The 20092-nt window shown below is 44.2% G+C and overlaps 1 protein-coding gene across 1 annotated transcript in view; it reads left to right on the forward strand.

Moving 5' to 3' along the window:
• EPHB1 (EPH receptor B1) overlaps positions 1-20092 on the forward strand; it is a 471534-nt gene that overhangs the window by 228305 nt on the left and 223137 nt on the right. The gene's annotated exons all lie outside the window — the stretch shown is intronic.

Consider the following 20092-nt stretch of genomic DNA (forward strand, 5'->3'; position numbering starts at 1 on the left):
TAATATCCTGGTAATGGAAAGACAGTGTTAAGTGGACCTAGAGCAGTTACATTTTTAGCCAGCTTATTTCCCAATATGACTTCTTTTAGCCTCATTTTATTTTATTTTTTTTTAGGATTTATACAACCTAAGAGCTAATTAGAATATATCATAAATCTGTTATTTAAAACAAAGATAGACCTTTCTGATTATGAAATTCTGATTATCTGTTTTTAAGAGCTTTTTCTTTTGTGAAATTGATTCAAATCCATTATTTGTTTTTTCAATCAAGTAACATACAAAAGTACCCCCCCAAAAAAATAAAAAAGAAGAAATTACTTCAAATTCCACCATGGAAAAGAAATTAACATTTGGTGAACATTATCGCAGCTCTCTCTCTCTCTGTCTGATAGAGTGATAGCTAATTAGGTAAATTGAAACACTTTTACAAAAATAGAATTTTACTGTACACATTTTTAAATTAAAAGCAATATGTTTAGTTTGATTTGAATTTAATAGACAAAAATTAAACTGAAACTTCAAAAATTGCTGAAGTTCAGAAATAGTTTCCTTCCCTCCAAGCTATTTCCATTTCCGAGAGAATTTTCTGTAGTTAGTTATTTTGCGGGCAGAAGATGAGACTTGGTCCCAGTTTTAAAATTTCACAGTGTCTCCTGCCGCCTTCCCCCCTCACTCCAACTCTGGATTTCTCTTGCTACTATTTTTACATCAATAAAGTTTGTAGCATTTGCATCCTGTTCTGTGCTGTCGGGCCGAGATGTTTACAGTACTGTGCTCCCTTCTGCTCACCTGCTGTTTGCCTGACCTTCACCAGCAGGTATTCCTATATTCCAGGGCAACGTTCTCAAGCATTAAAGTACATATGAATCCCTTGGGGATTTGGTTAAAATGCAGATTTGGGGGCTCTAGGTCTGAGGTGGGGGGATCTGTATTTCTAACCAGCTCCTTTAGGACACTCATGCTGCTGGCTGCAAGAACCGCACTTTGATGGACAGGTTCTAAACTGTTTTACTTCTTAGCCGATCACATTTTGTCCTCTAACCCCTTCCCAGCCCTCCCTGCCATAGCTCACTGGTGCTGTGCTCCCTGAAATGTGGCATTCTTGAGACTACTTGGGTTCTCTTGCCTCTTGCCTATTTGTGTGTGTAGGGTGCCGGACTTTAAAATACATGGGTGACATCCATTCCTTCGCTCAGAATTGAAGACCTTTTTCGGTGTCTTCTGGCATTGAGCATGGCTGTGGTCAGTTTAGGGAGAGCCTGATTTTTACCTTTTTCCACCTGGATGTCCAGAGGACTCCTCTTTTATCCTTGAGGTTTGGTGATTCACCAGGATGTGTCTTGATTTGACCTTGGGATGTATTTTGGCTTTTTCAGATGGCAGTGTCAAGCCGTTAATTCAGGAAGCCTTCGTCCTGCCTGCTCCAGGTGCTCTGTGCCTGGAGTCTGCAGAGTACTGACGAAGCTTTGTTGGTGGGTGCACGGGGCCCAGCCAGCTGTCACTGGGAATGTGGGCTGGGACCCACAGAGGCTGTTTACTTGCCTCCTCCATACTCTCTTTTTGAAGTTTCTCCCAGCCAGGACCCCTTAGCCTGGTAGCCCTGGAGATGGGGACAGGAGGAGGCAGAGACAGAGAAGAGAGACTAGCAGTCCCAGCTTCTCACACCTTCTCCTGCACCTTGGCTCTCAGAATGCCGGAGGGTGTTTCAGGAGGCAGCTTTTCCTTTGGAGAAATCCAGATCTTGCCCAAAGTCTGAGGAGGTTTGTGTCAGCTTTCAATATTATTCCAAATTTCTGTGCATTTTCTACTCTGCAGTTTGTAGTGAGTGTGTACACGCTAAGTCACTTCAGTCTTGTCCAACTCTTTGCTACCTTCAACTGTAGCCTGCCAGTCTCCTCTGTCCATGGTGTTCTCCAGCCAAGAATACTGGAGCAGTTGCTGTTTCCTCCTCCAGGGGATCTTCCTGACCCAGGCATCAAGCCATGTCTCTGTCTCCTGCATTGGCTGGCAGGTTCTTTTGTTGTGATGGCTTGTTTATTTTAGAAGTGGATCTTTCTTCCCTTACTACAGGGAAAAACCCTTTTGTGCATTTAGCTAGAGATAGAAAGCTTTAGCTACAACTTTGCTTTTCTCCACCTTTCTGTCTAAGCCAAGGGCAGAATGAGGTTCAACTTTCTTCTTCTTCTTCTGTTTTTTTTTTTTTTTTTGCAATTGACAAGTCTAATGGGGACACCTGGCTCACTGTCCCTGCTGCCCAGGTTCCTGAAGCTAGAGCTGCTCAGTGCTGGGGCCACCCCAAGCCAACTCCCTCTCAGGGGGAATACACTTCAGCCCAGGGGTAGCCTCACCTCACTTTTTTGTTGAAGCTCTTTTATTGGCAAGTGGTGAGCCAGAAGAAATTCTGAAGCCACCAAACCCGCTGACTCAGCTCCCCAGGTGAAAGCCATGTGCACCATCATCACCTGCACTATTATCTGCATATCTGGGCTTTACTGAGAAGCAAGGAGCCTGGCTGGAGGTACTTCAGGGTGACCAAAGCCTCCCTTCTCCAGGGCAGTTTCCAGCCATGGCATCATAGTAGATGTGGCACCTGACTACTTCAGAGTGAAAACCTAGGTCTCCCAAATCATTCCCACTTTTACCCATTCAGGACCATGCCAGTCAGGAAGGACATCATCGCCACTTCTGAGAAAGGAACGTTGAGGAAACAGAAGTGGGAGTCACAGACCCAACCTTGTTTCTACCTAAAACTATGAACAGATGATGATAAATGCCCATCTCAGGACCTTCAGATCAAGTTTCAGCTTTAGCATCATTCCTTCCAAAGAAATCCCAGGGCTGATCTCCTTCAGAATGGACTGGTTGGATCTCCTTGCAGTCCAAGGGACTCTCAAGAGTCTTCTCCAACACCACAGTTCAAAAGCATCAATTCTTCGGCGCTCAGCCTTCTTCACAGTCCAACTCTCACATCCATACATGACCACTGGAAAAACCATAGCCTTGACTAGATGAACCTTTGTTGGCAAAGTAATGTCTCTGCTTTTGAATATGCTATCTAGGTTGGTCATAACTTTCCTTCCAAGGAGTAAGCGTCTTTTAATTTCATGGATGCAGTCACCATCACCATCGGCAGCGATTTTGGAGCCCCCAAAAATAAAGTCTGATACTGTTTCCCCATCTATTTACCATGAAGTGATGGGACCGGATGCCATGATCTTCGTTTTCTGAATGTTGAGCTTTAAGCCAACTTTTTCACTCTCCACTTTCATTTTCATCAAGAGGCTTTTGAGTTCCTCTTCACTTTCTGCCATAAGGGTGGTGTCATCTGCATATCTGAGGTTATTGATATTTCTCCTGGCAATCTTGATTCCAGCTTGTGTTTCTTACAGTCCCTGAGTAACAATTATTAGGGGACTGAGGAAGGCGCCAAGGTTTACCTGTGATGCAAACTCACGTGTGGTCCATCCCTGTGGTTCCTCCACCCCTCCCCCTAGTGATGTGATGCTCATTCTCCTTACTGGGACAGCTGTGAAATCAGCTGCCTTTGGGAGGATGGGCGATGGGCAAGTTGCAAGCATTGGGAGCAGAACCTGACCCATTGCATCACCACAGCATGCTGCAGAGTCAGTGTGTCAGGGGACACATCAGGGCTGGCAGCAGATTTGGGCTGATACTCTTAGGGTGAGAGCAGGGACAGGAAAAGGAGGAAGTGTCAGCCATCAGGCTTCTGAGAAGCCTGGGGCTAAGCTCCATGAAGAAAGAAAAGTAATTTGTCCAGACCGCTGCTCCAGCCAAGCGGTCCACTCTTCTCCACCCCAAGCCCACAGCTTGGAAATAGCCTAGTTCTCTAAGGGTGCTTCATTTCCCAAGTGTCTCTCCCAGTGTCCCCAGCCTCTCGTGGTAACCAGAGGCTAACATTACAACTGCTGCCATTTCCTTCTGGCTAGGGATGAAGTGTGTTGTAAACACTAGATTGTAGAACTGCCTCAGTTACACATCAAGCAAGAGAGCTTATGCCTGCTTCAGTTCAGCTAGTTTTAAAAGTCTGATGGAACGAAGTCATTCTGGAATTCCAAGATGGGATTCCATGTTGCAGGGACACATGCCTGGTGAAGGCGCTGAGGGGAACCACTTAGAAATGGAAAACTCCTTCCTGCTTGAAGCAGGGCTGGGGATGTTCACCTGCAGAGCCTCAGGAACTCTTAGGGGCCTCAAGGTTTTCCTCCCTCCTCAGGGAGCTAGTGCATGAGCACCGGATGGACCTCAGGTCAGCTGCCTGGGTGCTTCTCACTCAGGCTTTGACTTCTGAGGGAGGGTCTCAAAGGTTTAGGCAACTTGGAACATTCGCAGTAGCATTCAGTTCAGTTCAGTTCAGTCGCTCAGTTGTGTCCGACTCTTTGTGACCCCATGAATCGCAGCACGCCAGGCCTCCCTGTCCATCACCAACTCCCAGAGTTCACCCAAACTCATGTCCATCGAGTCAGTGATGCCATCCAACCATCTCATCCTCTGTCGTCCCCCTCTCCTCCTGCCCCCAATCCCTCCCAGCATCAGAGTCTTTTCCAATGAGTCAACTCTTCGCATGAGGTGGCCAACTGGAGTTGCAGCTTTAGCATCATTCCTTCCAAAGAAATCCCAGGGCTGATCTCCATTAAGTCTCAGCAGATGCAGCTGCGTCAGGTGTTTGGCTGGTGGGCAGAGACAAGGGGTCATCAGGAATGTCTAGGCAGCTCCAAATGCATTCCAGGTGTGGCCCAGGCTGCCTTGTCTCCTGCCCAGTCTTTCTGAGGGTTCAGAGCACTGTTCCATCACTTTCCATAAGTCTGCCTCCCTTTCTGTTTCTTTCGTTTATCCACAATTTCTATTGCTTGCAACAAGGAATCCTCCACCACTCAAAAGAATGATGCTGAGTTTTGAGTTTACCAGGTGTTTCTTTGAGGAAGGCTGCTTCTAACAGGAAGACTATATCTATGGCAGAGAAGGAGAAATGCCCATTCATAATTCAGTAAAGGGTTACTCATAATTCACATTCATAGTGCTGGTGGGAAGCCCTGTGCTAAACACTAGGAAACGTGCCCTCATGGCGCTTTCACACCAGTAGAGGAGACATGCCTGTCCAGCTTCCAGATCACTACTCAAAATGGGCGGTGCCCTGCGGGCCTGGTAAGGCCAGGTAAGGTCTTGACATTGAACAGTGACAACTTACCCAGAACCCAGCATTCACAGAGGCAGAAATCACCCACTGTTTCTTCTAGTTTTTGCTTTCTGGTTTTATTTCTCTTTCTTCTTATTTAATGGAGGGAGAGAATTGCTGGTCACTGCCAATCACAGATTCACCCTCTGTCTTTAGGGATGAAGGGTACTGCATTACCAGATGTGTATGTGTTTGGGGGTGTTAAGAACTCCCAGGCAGCACCCCAGGCTCTGGTCCTGACTCCTCCTTTGCATAGCCACCCCATTTGGGCCGGGAGTCTGATTGCATCCTTCTGAGGGCAGGACCATAGCTCCCATCTGCCGGTTTCTGTGCTGTTCTCTCTGCTGCCCTCTGCCTGCTTCTCCGCTCCTGGTGTCACAGGGCATCTCAGTGCCCAGTAGCTAGAGGAATGGACTTATGGCTGCTTACCACTGACCCAGTGGCCTCTGCATACCTCCAGGAGCAGGTAACACACATCTCTATGTGCTGACCCAGGGCTTCTCAACCTGGCTGAACTTGTGAAGGCCTGGGGAACTTTTAAACCAACACTGATGCCAGCCTATGCCCCTCCCTTGCCCTTCTGACTGAATTGGTCCCCATGGGGAGTGGGCTGTAGTATTTTTAAAATCTTCCCAGGTGATTCCATGAGGTGCCAGGGTTTAAAAGAACTGTTTGAGGTCTTTTGTTCTGGGGTAACCATTCGAGGCAGAACCAAGCCCAGAGTCCTACCCCACCCAGGGTCTGGCAGCCAGGTGGGGGCATGCCCTCCCCCCAGGCCCAGGATCCTGGGGGCAGTGTCCTCTCTCCCAGGGAAACCAATAGCTTTTCTTGTCTTCCCTCAAGCTTGAAATAGAAACTTTATTCCATAAGCACAGCCGTCATTCCATCCACTTGACGTGTTTCCCTTCAGAGAGTCTGTGTGCTTAGTTCTCAGGACTCTGGCCGGGACTGTGCTCACCACAGAGATGCCCAGACAACCCTCCTCCGGCTGGGCTGTGGCCAGCATGACTCCCTTTCCTCCTCTCAAGTGGCGGCTGAAGGCCTGAAGCTTGAGGGGGCGGAGGAGGCAGAACTGGCGGACTTTCCTTAGGCAGCCTGGGAAAGCTTGTTTAAATTTAGGCCTTACCCTCCCAGAATGAAAATGTTATTTTTATGTGAGTAAGTATTTGTTATTGAATTAAATATAAGTCCAGGGCACTTCTCCTAATTTATGGCTCTGGGTGCAGAGCTGAGGCAGCCTGCATTGCCGGGCGCCCCCTTCACAGCCTTGATGACTCTTCAGCATTCCCCGCCCCATTCCCCACTGCCCCCATTGCTCATCAGCCTTGGTGTCTCTCCCAACTTTGTCAAATATAATGTGAAAGGAAGGGAAATTAAAAGACAACAAAAGAGAGATTTTCCACGAGGAGAAATCAGATTTATCCTGAGGTAATTAAATGTGTAGAAAACCCAGAACAAAAGGATTGCAAATAGAGAGAGAGTGTGTGTGTGTGTAACAATGAGAGAATAAATCGGTATTTCCCAGACAGCCAGAGCCGTCTGATTAATCTTAGATTCAGGTGTCTGTGCAGCATCGGCCGGGGAGGCCACCTGCTCAGGTGTTCCAGCACCAGCACAGATGCATCAACTCCCTGGGGTGCCCCACAGCACCCTGGTGGGAGACCACCATCACTGCGGCAGCCTTCTGCTCTCCCTACCTTCCATGTCTGAGCTCAGGGGGCTTGGGCTTTTCCTTTGTCTCATCTACTCGAAGCTGAATAGCTTGGGGTCTAGGAGTAAGTCTTTCACGTTCTTCTATTGTGGCATTCCCACGAGTCCACAATAGGGCCTGGCCTACCATCGTCAGTCAGTATGTGTTTGTTGAATGAATAAATGACTGAATAAATGCCTGGGCACAGAAGGGACCTTCATACATTCAGACACACTGAGGTCATCTCACTGCCAACTTTGTCCACTGTGCCTGGGCTGTGAGTTGATGGGATGTGATGAGACCCCTGGGGAGGACAGTGGAGGGAAGAGAAGCTATGAGGCAGAAGGTGGTGCTTAAACTGGGTCTGGACAGATGGACAGGTTCTGTGAATCCCCGCTCATGAGGGGTGCTGGCACTTCCAGGCAAGCAGCAGCCCTGCATCCTCCCCACACTCTGCTCAACTTAGACCCATGGAGGTATGAGTCCTCCAAGAAACAGTGCCAGTGAGTGGAGTGACCAGCGAGGCCTGTCAGCTGCTTTGGTGGGGTATTGAGCAAGGACCAACCTCTTTGGGAGGCTCTCTGAAGCTCTCAGCACATCTGACACTCCTCCTGCCCAGGGGCCCTTGCTGAGCCTCTGAGCTCCCGCTGTAACAGCCTCCCTTCCCTTCTTCAGTGACCAGCTCAGATGTCACCTTCCTCCCCTCAGCAGATTCTTGAAACCTCTGCTTACACTGTGACCACCGTTTCCCCTGTGTCTTGGCTACTGTTGTTCTGCCTTTTCCTATGGTGTGCCCGTCCACGAGCGGCCCAGGACACTAACAGCACCCCATTCAGTTTGCCTAGTAGCTGCTGAATAAGCACAGGGCTTATTTCCTTGACAGGCCAATTTCTTAATGCTTTCTGAGTGACGCTGTGTGACGGGGGTTGTACGTGGGCTTTGTGTGATCTCACTTCCTCCTCAGCACTGGACAGGAATGAGTTATACCAGCTTATGGGAATGGACAGAATTCCAGGCTGAATCTTTCCCCTGCAGAGGCTGAGGCAGTGGGGCCGGGGGAAAGTCGGCTTGGGAACTCGTGTGTTCACAGTGCTCTTGCCTTTCCACCAAGGTTTAGCCATGCCAGGCTCCACGCCATGACAGTGGGGCTCTCTGTGCTGTGCTGCAGAGTGCCTGGGGGCCCCATACAGCATTCTCCACACTCCTGCCTCCGGCTCCAGCAGAGAAGGGGCTGCCCACAGCAGCTGGTTTTGGGGCTCAGTGGGGATTCCTCCCCATCTCTTCCACAGAACTGAGATTCCACCCTGACACATCCTTTTTAAAAATTTCCGTAAATACTCTTAACTTAAATCTTACCATCTTAACTATGTTTAAGTGTATGGTTCAGTGGTGCTCAGTTCATTCGTATTGCTGTGCAGCCATCGCCACCCTACGTTCCACAGCTCTCTTCCTTCATCTTTTGCACAATTAACATCTTTCCCATTAAACAATTGGTCCCCATGAACTTTAGGCTTCCCTGGTGGCTCAGATGGTAAAGCGTCTGCCTGCAATGCGGGAGACCCGGGTTTGATTCCTGGGTCGGAAGATCCCCTGGAGAAGGAAATGGCAATCCATTCCAGCACTCTTGCCTGGAAAATCCCATGGACGGAGGAGCCTGATAGGCTACAGTCCATGGGGTCACAAAGAGTCGGACACGACTGAGAGACTTCACATGAACCCTAGCCTGAGCCCTTGGTAACTACCATTTTGCTTTTATCTCTAGATCTCCCCCATACCTCAGTCTGTGGCTACCATTCTGCTCTCTGTTACTATGAGTTTGGCTTTTATATCTATTATTCCACTATATATAAGTGAGATCATGTAATCTTTATCTTTCTGTGTCTGGCTTATTTCACTTAGGATAATGTCCTCCAGGTTCATCCATGTTGTCCCAAATGGTGGAATTTCCTTTTTTCTTTAGAGTTGAATAGTAATATTCCATTATATGATAGACTGTATATATATATATATATATATATATATATATATATATACACACACACACACACGTATAGATCAGATCAGATCAGATCAGATCACTTGCTCAGTCGTGTCTGACTCTTTGTTACCCCATGAGTCACAGCACGCCAGGCCTCCCTGTCCATCACCAACTCCCGGAGTTCACTCAGACTCTCGTCCAACGAATCAGTAATGCCATCCAGCCATCTCATCCTCTGTCGTCCCCTTCTCCTCTTGCCCGCAATCCCTCCCAGCATCAGAGTCTTTTCCAATGAGTCAACTCTTCGCATCAGGTGGCCAAAGTACTGGAGTTTCAGCTTCAGAATCATTCCTTCCAAAGAAATCCCAGGGCTGATCTCCTTCAGAATGGACTGGTTGGATCTCCTTGCAGTCCGAGGGACTCTCAAGAGTCTTCTCCAACACCACAGTTCAAAAGCATCAATTCTTTGGCGCTCAGCCTTCTTCACAGTCCAACTCTCACATCCATACATGACCACATATACACACATATATATACACATATCACAGTTATGTACAATGGAATATATATATATTAATATATATCACATTTTATTTAATTATGACACATTCTTCTCACTCAATTTTAAAGATTCTTTAACCTTTTATATGTTCCTTATTAGAATAAATATTGGGTTGGCCAAAAAGTTCATTCAGATTTTTCTGCAACCCATTTGGAAAAACTCAAATGAAATTTTTGGGCGCCGCATTCTATTAATACTTTGAGTAGAAAACCTTCAGATGCAGCAATGTTGTCAGCTGTATTATTCTCAGAGAGACTCAACCCCCAGAGATAAGAGCCTAAGTGAGCTGGAGCACAGGAGTGCTCCATAGGCAGGGCTGTGATCTAAATGTGTCCTCCCCGGGTGCGTATGTTGAAATTCTAACCCCTAAGATAATGAAATTAGGAGGTGTGGCCTTTGGGCGGAGATTGGATCATGAGGGTGGGACCCTCACAGATGGAATTAGTGACTTTATAAAAATGGGTCCAGAGAGTTCTTGTGCTCCTTAGCTGTGTGAGCATACACTGAGAAGTCTGCAGCCTGGAAGAAGGCTCTTATCCAACCATGCTGGTACCTTGATCTCAGGATTCTAGGCTCAGGAACTGTGAGACATAAATTTCTGTTGTTTATAAGCCACCCCATCTGTGGTGTTTTGTTATAGCAGCCTGTAGAGTCTAAGACAGCCAGGCTGGTTGTGCAGGATGGAGCTGCCTCCAGGATGGGGGTGAGCCTTCAAAACTGATTCCACCCTGGGACTCTGGGAGGAGGGAAGGCAATAGGGAGGGGGTGCAAAGCAGATACCAGCTTTCAAAGAAATTGCATTGCAGTTATTCATTCTTCTGGCCAAATACTTGCCTGTAGATGAATATTCCAGGAAAATATCATTTTTTTTGTTTTTGAATTACAGTAATAAAATATGCCTATTGTAGGAAACATGGAAGATATGGGAAATAAAAAGAAAAATGAAAATCACCCAGAATGCCACCATCTAGAGATCATTTCTGCAGCCTTTTGGTGTATTTCATTCTAGCATTTTGTGTGGATGGGGTCATATTGTAAGCAATTTTATATCCTTCATCCACTGAACATTACATTGTGATCATTTTCCTTGTCATTAAATTTATTTGAAAACATCATTTTTAATGGCTGCATAATATTCAGTCTTGTGGCTGATCCATAATTTATTTAACCATTTCTCCCTTTTTGAGCACTTATGCTCATCCTAATTTGTGGATATTCATAATATCCACAAATAATGATGCTGTGAGCATCCTCATACATAAATCCTTGGGCACTCTGTGCTTATTTCTTAAGGACAGATTTCTAGACATGAAATAAAGGGCGTGTGATTTGGTGATGGGTCTAGGTGCTTATTTATAGGTTGCTGTCCAGCATGGTCTCCAGTTGAAGGCTCTGCCACCATAGATGAGACTGCCCTTGCTCTGGCACCTTCTTCTGCATTGAGCATTACGGTTCCTTAAATCTCTGCTAACTTGATAGAATAGACACATTAGTTTCTTAGTCATTTATTGTCTGTTCATTGATTTTGCCCAGTTTTCCAATAGGGTGTCACAGTTTTACTTATCAAAGGGTCCCCTATATAGCAAGATTATTAATCTTTCTTCAAATATGTTACAAATGTTTCTCCCAATTGGTTGTTTCCCATTACGCTTTTTATAACAGCTTTACTGAGATATAATTCACATGCCATACAATTCACCCCATTAAAGTGTACAATTCACTGGTTTTTAGATATTCACAGAGTTATACAGCCATCACCATGATCAGTTTTAGAATATTTTCATCGTCCTGAAAAGAAACCTGGTACCCACCAGCAGTCTCTCCCCATTTCATTTCCCCTCCCCTTGTCCGCAGTTCCTGGAAACCACTAATCTGCTTCTGTTTCTGTGGATTTGCCTATTCTGGACATTTCATATAAAGGAAAGCACACAATACATGGGCTTTTGTAACCAGCTTCTTTCATTTAACAGGATGTTTTCAAGGTTGTAGCGTGTCTCAGTACCTCAGTGTGCAATTACATTTTGCTTATAATTTTTAATAGCAGAAATTTAAAATTTTTATGTAATGAATGTTTTGAGTTTTCCTTCTATAATCTACCTTCTCTCTCTCCAGGGCTTTTATGCTTAAAATGCCCTTCAGTTAAATTTACAGTTGTATTTTCTAGTTTTTTTTTTTTTTAACTGCTTCATTAAAACATTAGAATAATTAAATCTCAAAAGTAATATATGGATATAGTCCTGTTTAAAATGGTTTTAGTTTTTATATCAACTCTTCAATCCACCTAGCATGTATTTTAGTAAATAGTAATAGAGTGAGAGTTTAATTTAATTTTTTTCCCAATAGCCAATTGTCCTAGTACATTTCTACCCCATTTACTTGTTCTGCTTCCTCTGTAATTTATTAAGTTCTTAAATGTACTTGGGGCTGTTTCAGTAGTGATGCAGTGCTCTGTGTTCTCTTTATCCACGATCGCAGCAGCACTGGGCTTTCTAATTCTAACAGTTATAAAACAGGGTGCAGTCTGGTTAGATGAGTTCATCTCTCTTTATTCTTCTTTATACAGACTTTCTTAATTCCTTTGCCTATTCATTTTACCAGAAGATCTTAGAATATTTTGGTCAGGTTTCCTTCCCTTCTCTGGAACAATGCCTTTTCCCCACCATCAGCTGCTGGTAATTTGACTGGACATGTTTTAAACTTCTATGTTATTTTGAGAATTGATTGCATGCTCTTTATCCAGGAGCATGTCTCCCCATTTTGTCAAATCTTATTTTATATATGTTAGTAATGCTTTTAATTTTCTTCATTTTGGTGTTACTGCTGCTGCTGCTGCTGCTAAGTCGTGTCAGTTGTGTCCGACTCTGTGTGACCCCATAGACGGAAGCCCACCAGGCTCCTCTATTTAGGACTATTCTGATGTCTTTGCTTTTGATATTTTTTACTGCTATTGTGAGTGGATTTTAAAAACTGATTATTTTTGGTATTAAAGAAAGCTGTTCCCCCGCCGCCCTCTTTGTAATGATCTACTTTTCTGAACTCTCTTTTCTAATTACAGAATATTTTCCAGTTGTTTCTTTGCAATTTCTGTGTCTCTAATCACACTGTCCAAAGCCATGATGATTTCTTTCTTCCTTTCTAGTAGTTACATCTCTAATTTCTGTTTCATTTCGTATTGCCTTGGCCTGATCCTCTAGAAAAGTGTAAAGCGCTAGTGAGAGGAAACAAGCTCATTTTCTTTCTAATTTTATTGGAAGTGACTTTAAATTGTTTCATTATTAAAATAGTATAGGTTTAGAGTAGAAAACTAGAAAGAAAAATAGCATTATTTACTTGAAACAAAAGTAGAGAAGAATATAATCAGTATGTTTTGAGATAAGTATAATGTTTCCCTTGTTGCTAATTGACATGAAGTTTTGATTAATGTTAATAAAAAATATAAAACTATATTTTCAGTGTTTAGAATAAACATCAGTTTACCATAGTGAATGTTGTATTTGGTTTGTAGTGTTTTTATTCAGATGCTCACATCTGTATTTTTAAGTGAATTTTTTTGTTGTTGTTATATTGGCACATTTTGGCAGACGGTTTTACTACTAACTTCATAAATGAACTAGACAGTTTTATATATTTTTAATGCATGGGACAGATAATACAGCATGATGGTATCTTTTTCTTGTAAGTTTGAAAGAACCCCCTCCCCTCCGTAAAAGTCTCTGGTGTAAACTTCAGTAGCTTTTTCATTCTACCTTGACAATTAATCCCTTAAGGTTTTTTTTATTTTTTCCTGTGTCACATTTTAATAATTTACATTTTTCAGGGAAACCATTCAAATGTTGAGATTTTTCAATTCTTTAGCCCAGTGCTATGTAGAAAGATTTTTTGAACTACAGGAAACCACTGTGTCTGTCGTGTATCCCCTTTCTTACTATGTTATTTGTTTTCTCTCATTCTCATTTACAGTAATAATACAGAGAACTGTACATTGAAATGGGTTTTATCACTCACCTCCAGCTTTCCCATTCTTACGTTCTTCATTTTGATTCATCACTCAGTTGAGTGAAGTGTATTTTCAAGTAATATTTTCTTTTCTACACAATACTTAAATTTCAGAGTTCGTGCTTTATCCTGAAATGTCTGTTGCTCCACATTTAGACGATGTATTGTTTGAGTATAAAACTTCATGGTCACAACCATTTTCTGCAAAACTCAAAGAGTGTTGTTGTCTGAAGTCTTCGTTCTTGCCTTTGTGATATGGTAGAGGTCTGAGGCTAGTCGTTTATTGTTATTTCATTTTTGCTTTTTCTCCCGCCTGAATACTTGTAAATGTTTTAAAAGTCCTCTTAGATGACATTAGGCCTTCAAGCCTAATCTGCTAAGGTGTACTGTGAGAGTGTGTGTGTGTGTTAGCAAGGTTTGGTATGATGGGAAAATAGATACTCTCACTGCCTTAAAATATATATCCCACACAGGAATTCCCTGGTGGTCCAACAGTTAAGACTTTGTGCTTTCACTGCCCTGGGCCCAGGTTTGATCCTTGTTAGGGGAACTAAGATCCCATAAACCATGAGGAGCTGCCCAAAACATATGTATATACACACATATTCCCCCACGTGGTATAGCGGCTTTTCTCATCCTTGAAAACTATTAACATTTTTGTTCAGATCATTGTCTGGGGAGCCATCCGGTACATTGTAAGGTGTTAGGAGTCTCCCTGGCCTCTACTCACTAAATGCCAGGAACATCTCCTCCCCTCAAGTTGCAACAACCTCAGATGTCCCCAGACCTTGTGAAATGTTTCCTAGGGGGCACAGTCACCCTTGTGAAAATCTCTAGGATAGAGGGTGGCATGCGCTTGTGTTTTGAACTTGAGTGAGGAACAGAACGTCTTCCCGATCTTACTTTGATTGGGTGGGAAGTCAAGCAAAAAAAATACGTATGAGCCTCTGTTTGTGTTCTTCAGTCCTGAGCCCATGGCTTCATACTTGGTGAAAATCCCTCAAGGTTTTAGCACCCTATCAAATGTAGTTTACACAGTGTCTTCTGAGTTTTCTTGTCTAGTTTTTACCAGTGTTTTAGTGGGAATTTGGCGGAAACTGCCAGGCATTGCTGGCCAGTGAATTTTTTACACCGTTCTCCCTTGTGAATTTTCTCACTCCGCATTTTTATACTCAGACTCTTTAAAAAATAATTCTTGATTCTCAGGGGATTTGTTTTGACTGCATATGTTGGTGTTTTGAGTGAATATGTCATTGGTTCAGGCTATCATTTGGGATGCCCAGTGAAGTCGTTATATTCTGGGCCACACTGAAAAATGGCCCCTCGGCAAGCTTCAACATTTGGTCAGTCATTCCAGATCCACGAACAACTTGTTCAGGCTACACGTGCTGGCTGAGATCTCTGGGCTGAGCCATCAGCTTGCCATCTACAACTAGTCAGTTCTGAAACGAGGCAGTGACGAAAATCCCCTCTAAAGGCAAAGATGTGCGAGACTCAGTCAAGGGTTGGTGTGAAAGTATTCTGGCTGCATACCCTCTGCCCAACTCAGTCTCGAGAGACTGGAAAACACAGACGCACCTCCATTCCAGCGTTGTTTATTTCCATGTCACACACTGTGTGGTGGAATGAAAACAGGGCCCCAGTGTGGCTCTAGTTGTGAAAATACAACTTTTACTTCTATTTCAATCCCAGACACGGAAAATTCCAACTAATCTGCTAAAGCCACCTTCTTTGAAACCTTTCAGCTCATGTTTAGAAACAAGGATGGATGTCACCAGAGTTTAAGAAGAGTGTCAGTCCCGGCCAGAGCGGAACGTGCTTCAGGTGTTCCCGTGTCATTTGCCCCCTCCCCACCCCACACCAGGGAGTGGACCAGCACCTTCCCCCCAGGCTGTAGAGGGTCCATCTGTGGGAGTAGCGGCGTTTCATTTTTTATTAATTTTAATTTTTATCAAAGTAAATAGGTTAAAAAATGCAGCTAGTACCAAAGTGAAAAAAATATCAGTTTCCCGACCACCTCTCTCCCCACTCTATCCTATTCCCTAACACTTGGGTTTGTTTCTTATATATTTACTTCCATTTTTTGAATTACATACTTTTAATGCTAGTTATTGATATTAATTTGGACATTGTCTTTTGACTCCACCCAACGGTTGCTGAGGATTTCTCCTATTTCGTTCCTCCCCACAGCCTTCCTCTTCTTTTAGTTCATTAATATCCATCACTCTATCTTCTTATATATAATTATATAATGTTTTTGTTATATATATATATATATATATATATATATATCTGATTTGAGGATATCTTTGGAAGGAAAGATGCTAAAGCTGAAACTCTAGTACTTTGGCCACCTCATGCGAAGAGTTGACTCATTGGAAAAGACTCTGATGCTGGGAGGGGTTGGGGGCAGGAGGAGAAGGGGACGACAGAGGATGAGATGGCTGGATGGCATCACTGACTCGATGGACATGAGTCTGAACTCCGGGAGTTGGTGATGGACAGGGAGGCCTGGCGTGCTGCGATTCATGGGGTCGCAAAGAGTCAGATACGACTGAGCGACTGAACTGAACTGAACTGATCTGAGTGTAATGCAGAATAAGTTCATAATGTTAACCTATATTGATAACTTTGGCTAAATCCATATTATGTTTACATTATCTATGCAATCATTTTTCAGTGCTATATCAAGTTACATGGTTATTTTCTCTCTTGTTTGCTTTTTATAAAATTTGGGATTAATAGTTTCCTCATTTTTTTCATTTAATTTTCTATGGAATATCTATGTTTTTTCACAAAATCAAATTGATCCTGTGATAATGAATATTATTTTTCCTCAGCTCAGAAAATTCAAATGATTTCCCACATCCTTCCTGAAATCCTCCATTCTCCTGCTGAAACCTTGCTCTTCAGTCCTGCTGCACAGTTGGCGTCTGTCTTAGGACTTCACTGCTTTCATCCATCGCTTCCTGTGTTTCCTGAGTCTTATGTCTTCCCTGTATTGCTTTACTGTCTTTTTTAACTTCAGTGCATCCTTCAGAAATTCCTTTTTTTTGTTGTTTTAAATTGCTTGGGAGGTAAATGTTTTGTATCCACTCCATGTCTGAGAAGATCATTCTGCTCTTGTACTTGATTGATTGACTGGGTATGAATTCTAGGTTAGAAAATCACTTGAAGACATTGAGTTGACTTCTTCTACATGTTAGTGCTGCTGTTGGAGTGTTCTAGTGACATCCTGAGTTTCCTTATTTTGTATTCTCTTTTGTTTGATTTCCCTCATTGGATGTTTTTAGTATCTTCTTATATCCTGGGATTCTGAAATTTCATGCTTTTGTTTTTCTTAACACTCATTGCTGGAGTATTCTGGTGAAATTTATCCTAGTGTTTTTATTTTTTAATCATTTCTTTCAGTCCATTTTATTAGCTATCTTTTTTTAAAACACTCATTAGTCAAATATGGATGAGACCTCCTGGACGGATCTTCTTTTTTATTTTTAAAATAATCTTTTTCCTATTTTTCATCTCTATATTTTTGCTGTTGTTCTCCTGTGTAGGTGATTTCTTTAATTTCATCACACAATCATTTTACTGATTTTTTCCTTTTCTTTTTGTTTTATAAAACCTATTTCTTTTCATAGCATCCTATTCTTTTTTCATGAGTATAATACCTTCCCATCTCCCTGAGGGTATTTAATTTAATTTTAGACATTTCCTTCAGTTCTCTGCTTTGCTTCTTTTTCTTCTGGATGTGCTTCCTGTTTGTAAGTTTACTATCTCATTTGCTGGCTTAAAAATCATTTCTGAGATTCCAGGCCATCTATTCATATTTTAGTGTGTAGCACTGAAAGATGTTCATACTTCAAGGTGAGCGCCTGGGGCTTGTTGATGGATAGATCAAACTATCTAGTGGTCAGATGGCAAGGTGATCAATTCACTGGGGTCAGGGTCTAGAGGTCTTTTCTCAGATGCCCTTCAATTTCTCAAGAGATGGTTTATTCAGTCTCCTGATCCGTTATTTATGTTTGTTTCCAGCAGAGGCATCTCTGCCTGCACCACCACTTCTTACTTGGAGGACCATGCCTCCGAGGAGTTCCTGTGACCTCGCAGCTCCCATGGCCCCACTCAGGGTCTGGGCGTTGTGGCCATTTCTCCAAGTCAGTGTACATTCCTCCCTCCAAAATTTTACACAGACCTTTGTGTGCTGAGTCTCCGTAGGGCTCCCTGTCCATGGGGAGTTTACACCTTTTCTACTACGTATTGTCATTTCTGGAGTTCCAGGAGGTAGCAGAGCAAAACGTGTGTTGGAATTAGAGATGTGACTGTGATGATGACATTGGTGGCAAAGTCCTTGTGACTGACTCGCACAGCAGGGTAGAGAAGAAGTACCTGAAGGGGCCACCAGGAAGGAATAGCAGCCCCTGGGCTTCAATGCAGGATTCAGTCTGTGTTGGGATAGAGTATTGCAGGGGACTTCCTTTCCTGCACTGTGACAGTCAGTAAATTCTGGAATCATTTACTATGAGTTTAGCTTAAATATAGAGGAATAGACTCAGAGGACTCTAGACCAAAGCTTGTCTTAGGGACAGGGAATCATGTGTCCTGCAGGAAAGGTCAGTTCTCCTTGGGGGTCTTCCATCGTTAGAGCCATTAGGCTTCCCATAATCAAGGCCAGCCTAACCCTGCAGGAATTATGCAGGACAGCTGCTCTCTCTGTGACACTGAGTAGGCCTCCACCCTCCTGACTCTAAAGTGAAGTGATTATTTCCAGCCTCCTGGAACCCCATGTGGAACCCTGGGGCTTATGGCTGTGAAATCACAACCTACCCAAGTGTCTGGAGGTTGTAGAAAAGGGAATCACCATGGCTTGAGAACTGGCTTTGCGCCAGGGCCGGTGTTAGGGATTTCACACACGTACTCCTGGAAAGATGGAGCTAGCTAGAGTCAGAGTTATATCCTTAAAACATAAGAAATCACTGTTTCTGAATAAATTGTTTGCTAGTAGATTGAGAGAGGGAATCGGGAAATGAAGACAAATAAATCACCAGCCCTTTCCTGGTGCATCAGGAAATTTCAATCCAAGCCCAGTGCGCTCTCTTGGCCCCCGGAGCGTGCTCAGCAGTGTGTCCCAGACTCAGAGTCCAGCTGCTGGAAGGGGCTCGAGAGGTTCCCGTAAAATGCCTCCCTCTGTGGATCCTGCCGCAGAGAAGCTGTTGTGCAGTTCACTCCCTCACACCATTAGTGTCAAACCTTCGTCAATATTTAAACATTCATTATTCAGAATTTCATTTCTCTGCTCTTCTTTTTTTTTTAAACTTGGAGAAGGAAAGAAAAACAAGGTTAGCAACTGTATCCTGTATTTCTGCAGGAAAGAAATGAACCACTTCAAGGCGGAGTTGATTTACTGGATAAATATATATTTAGGCATTTGGGAACTTTAAATGTATATGATTTACCGGAGAAACAGGGGGCAACCCTCAGAATCCACTATGCAAAGATATATTGACACAATTTCAACTGTATGGTTATGTCTTTGATAAATCAGTTTACCTCCTACAGGCCTTCATGGTCCATTGGAGATAAAATATGCACCTCCTGTCTGTGGAGGGTTGGGGGGCAGGCAGGCTGAGAAGTGTGGGCACATCTGCTTGGAAGGGTCCTGGGTGGCACAGAAGGGAGTCCTGTGGGCGGAGTTCAGGCTCCTGACTGTGTGTTTGTAGCCTGGTCCAGAGGCTGTAAGAGGCAGGCACTGTCTGCCTGGAGGAGAGCTGGAGGCTGGAACCCCATGTGGGACCCTGGGGAGCTGGGGTTGTGGTGAAGCAATAGCTTTAGTGCCTGGACAAGGGTCAGCCTCCAGTCACAGCCGCAGGGCCCCTGGGCTGATCCTGCCAAGTGGCTTTGCCTAGAAAATCCTTGCGTGCCAGCTTAGGTGATCCTGTCAAGGAAGCTGTTGGGACTCCTGGCAGCAGGGACTTTTGAGGGTCACTAGAAGGAGGGCTTGTGAATATGCAAGCAGATGGGGGAGGGGCTGGCCCTGTAGCTGGTGTGTAAGTGCAGCCTGTCATCACCTGGGAGCTGTCAGAGCCTCTCCTGGAGGAGGCCCTGCCTGGAATGGACACTGGCCTGGAAGTCCTGAGTAGGACTTAGGATCAGAAGGAAGGGGGACAGTGGACGGGGAGGCTGCTGAGCAGACCCTGGTGGGACAGAGAGGCCCCCTGTGTATCAGAAGCTGAGAAGGAGGCTGAGTGCTCACACACTTCTCAGGCTGGAGCAATCTTTACCCACCCTGCCTGCTGCTGGCTCACAGATTTTGCCACGGCCACATTCTGAGCTCATTCTTCTAATCCCATTGGGGTTTGGAGCCACATGGTCTGAGCCCTAGGCTTCTGTCGCTCAAGAGGAGCGGGCATGCCCTGTGCCAGCCACCCTGATGGCATCCTGGGGAGGCTGCTGCAGAGATGTCTGTGTCACCCCTGGCAGGAGTCTGTGGTTTCTCTTATCCACAGGCCTTGTCTCCTATCCCTTCCCATTGACAGGGGCGGGCTTCTTACCCACAGAGTGGGGATTTTGCCCCCTAGTTCCACAGATGCTGAAGCTAGAACTGCACAGGGAAAAAAGAACTTTTCCTATTCCAGGCCAGTATTTATGATAATTACACATGGTGATAAATGGAAT

This window comes from Bos grunniens, chromosome 1 (assembly GCF_055505025.1).
Source record: "Bos grunniens cultivar Pamir isolate PY7600 chromosome 1, Bosgru_T2T1.0, whole genome shotgun sequence".
NCBI classification, from domain to species: domain Eukaryota; kingdom Metazoa; phylum Chordata; class Mammalia; order Artiodactyla; family Bovidae; genus Bos; species Bos grunniens.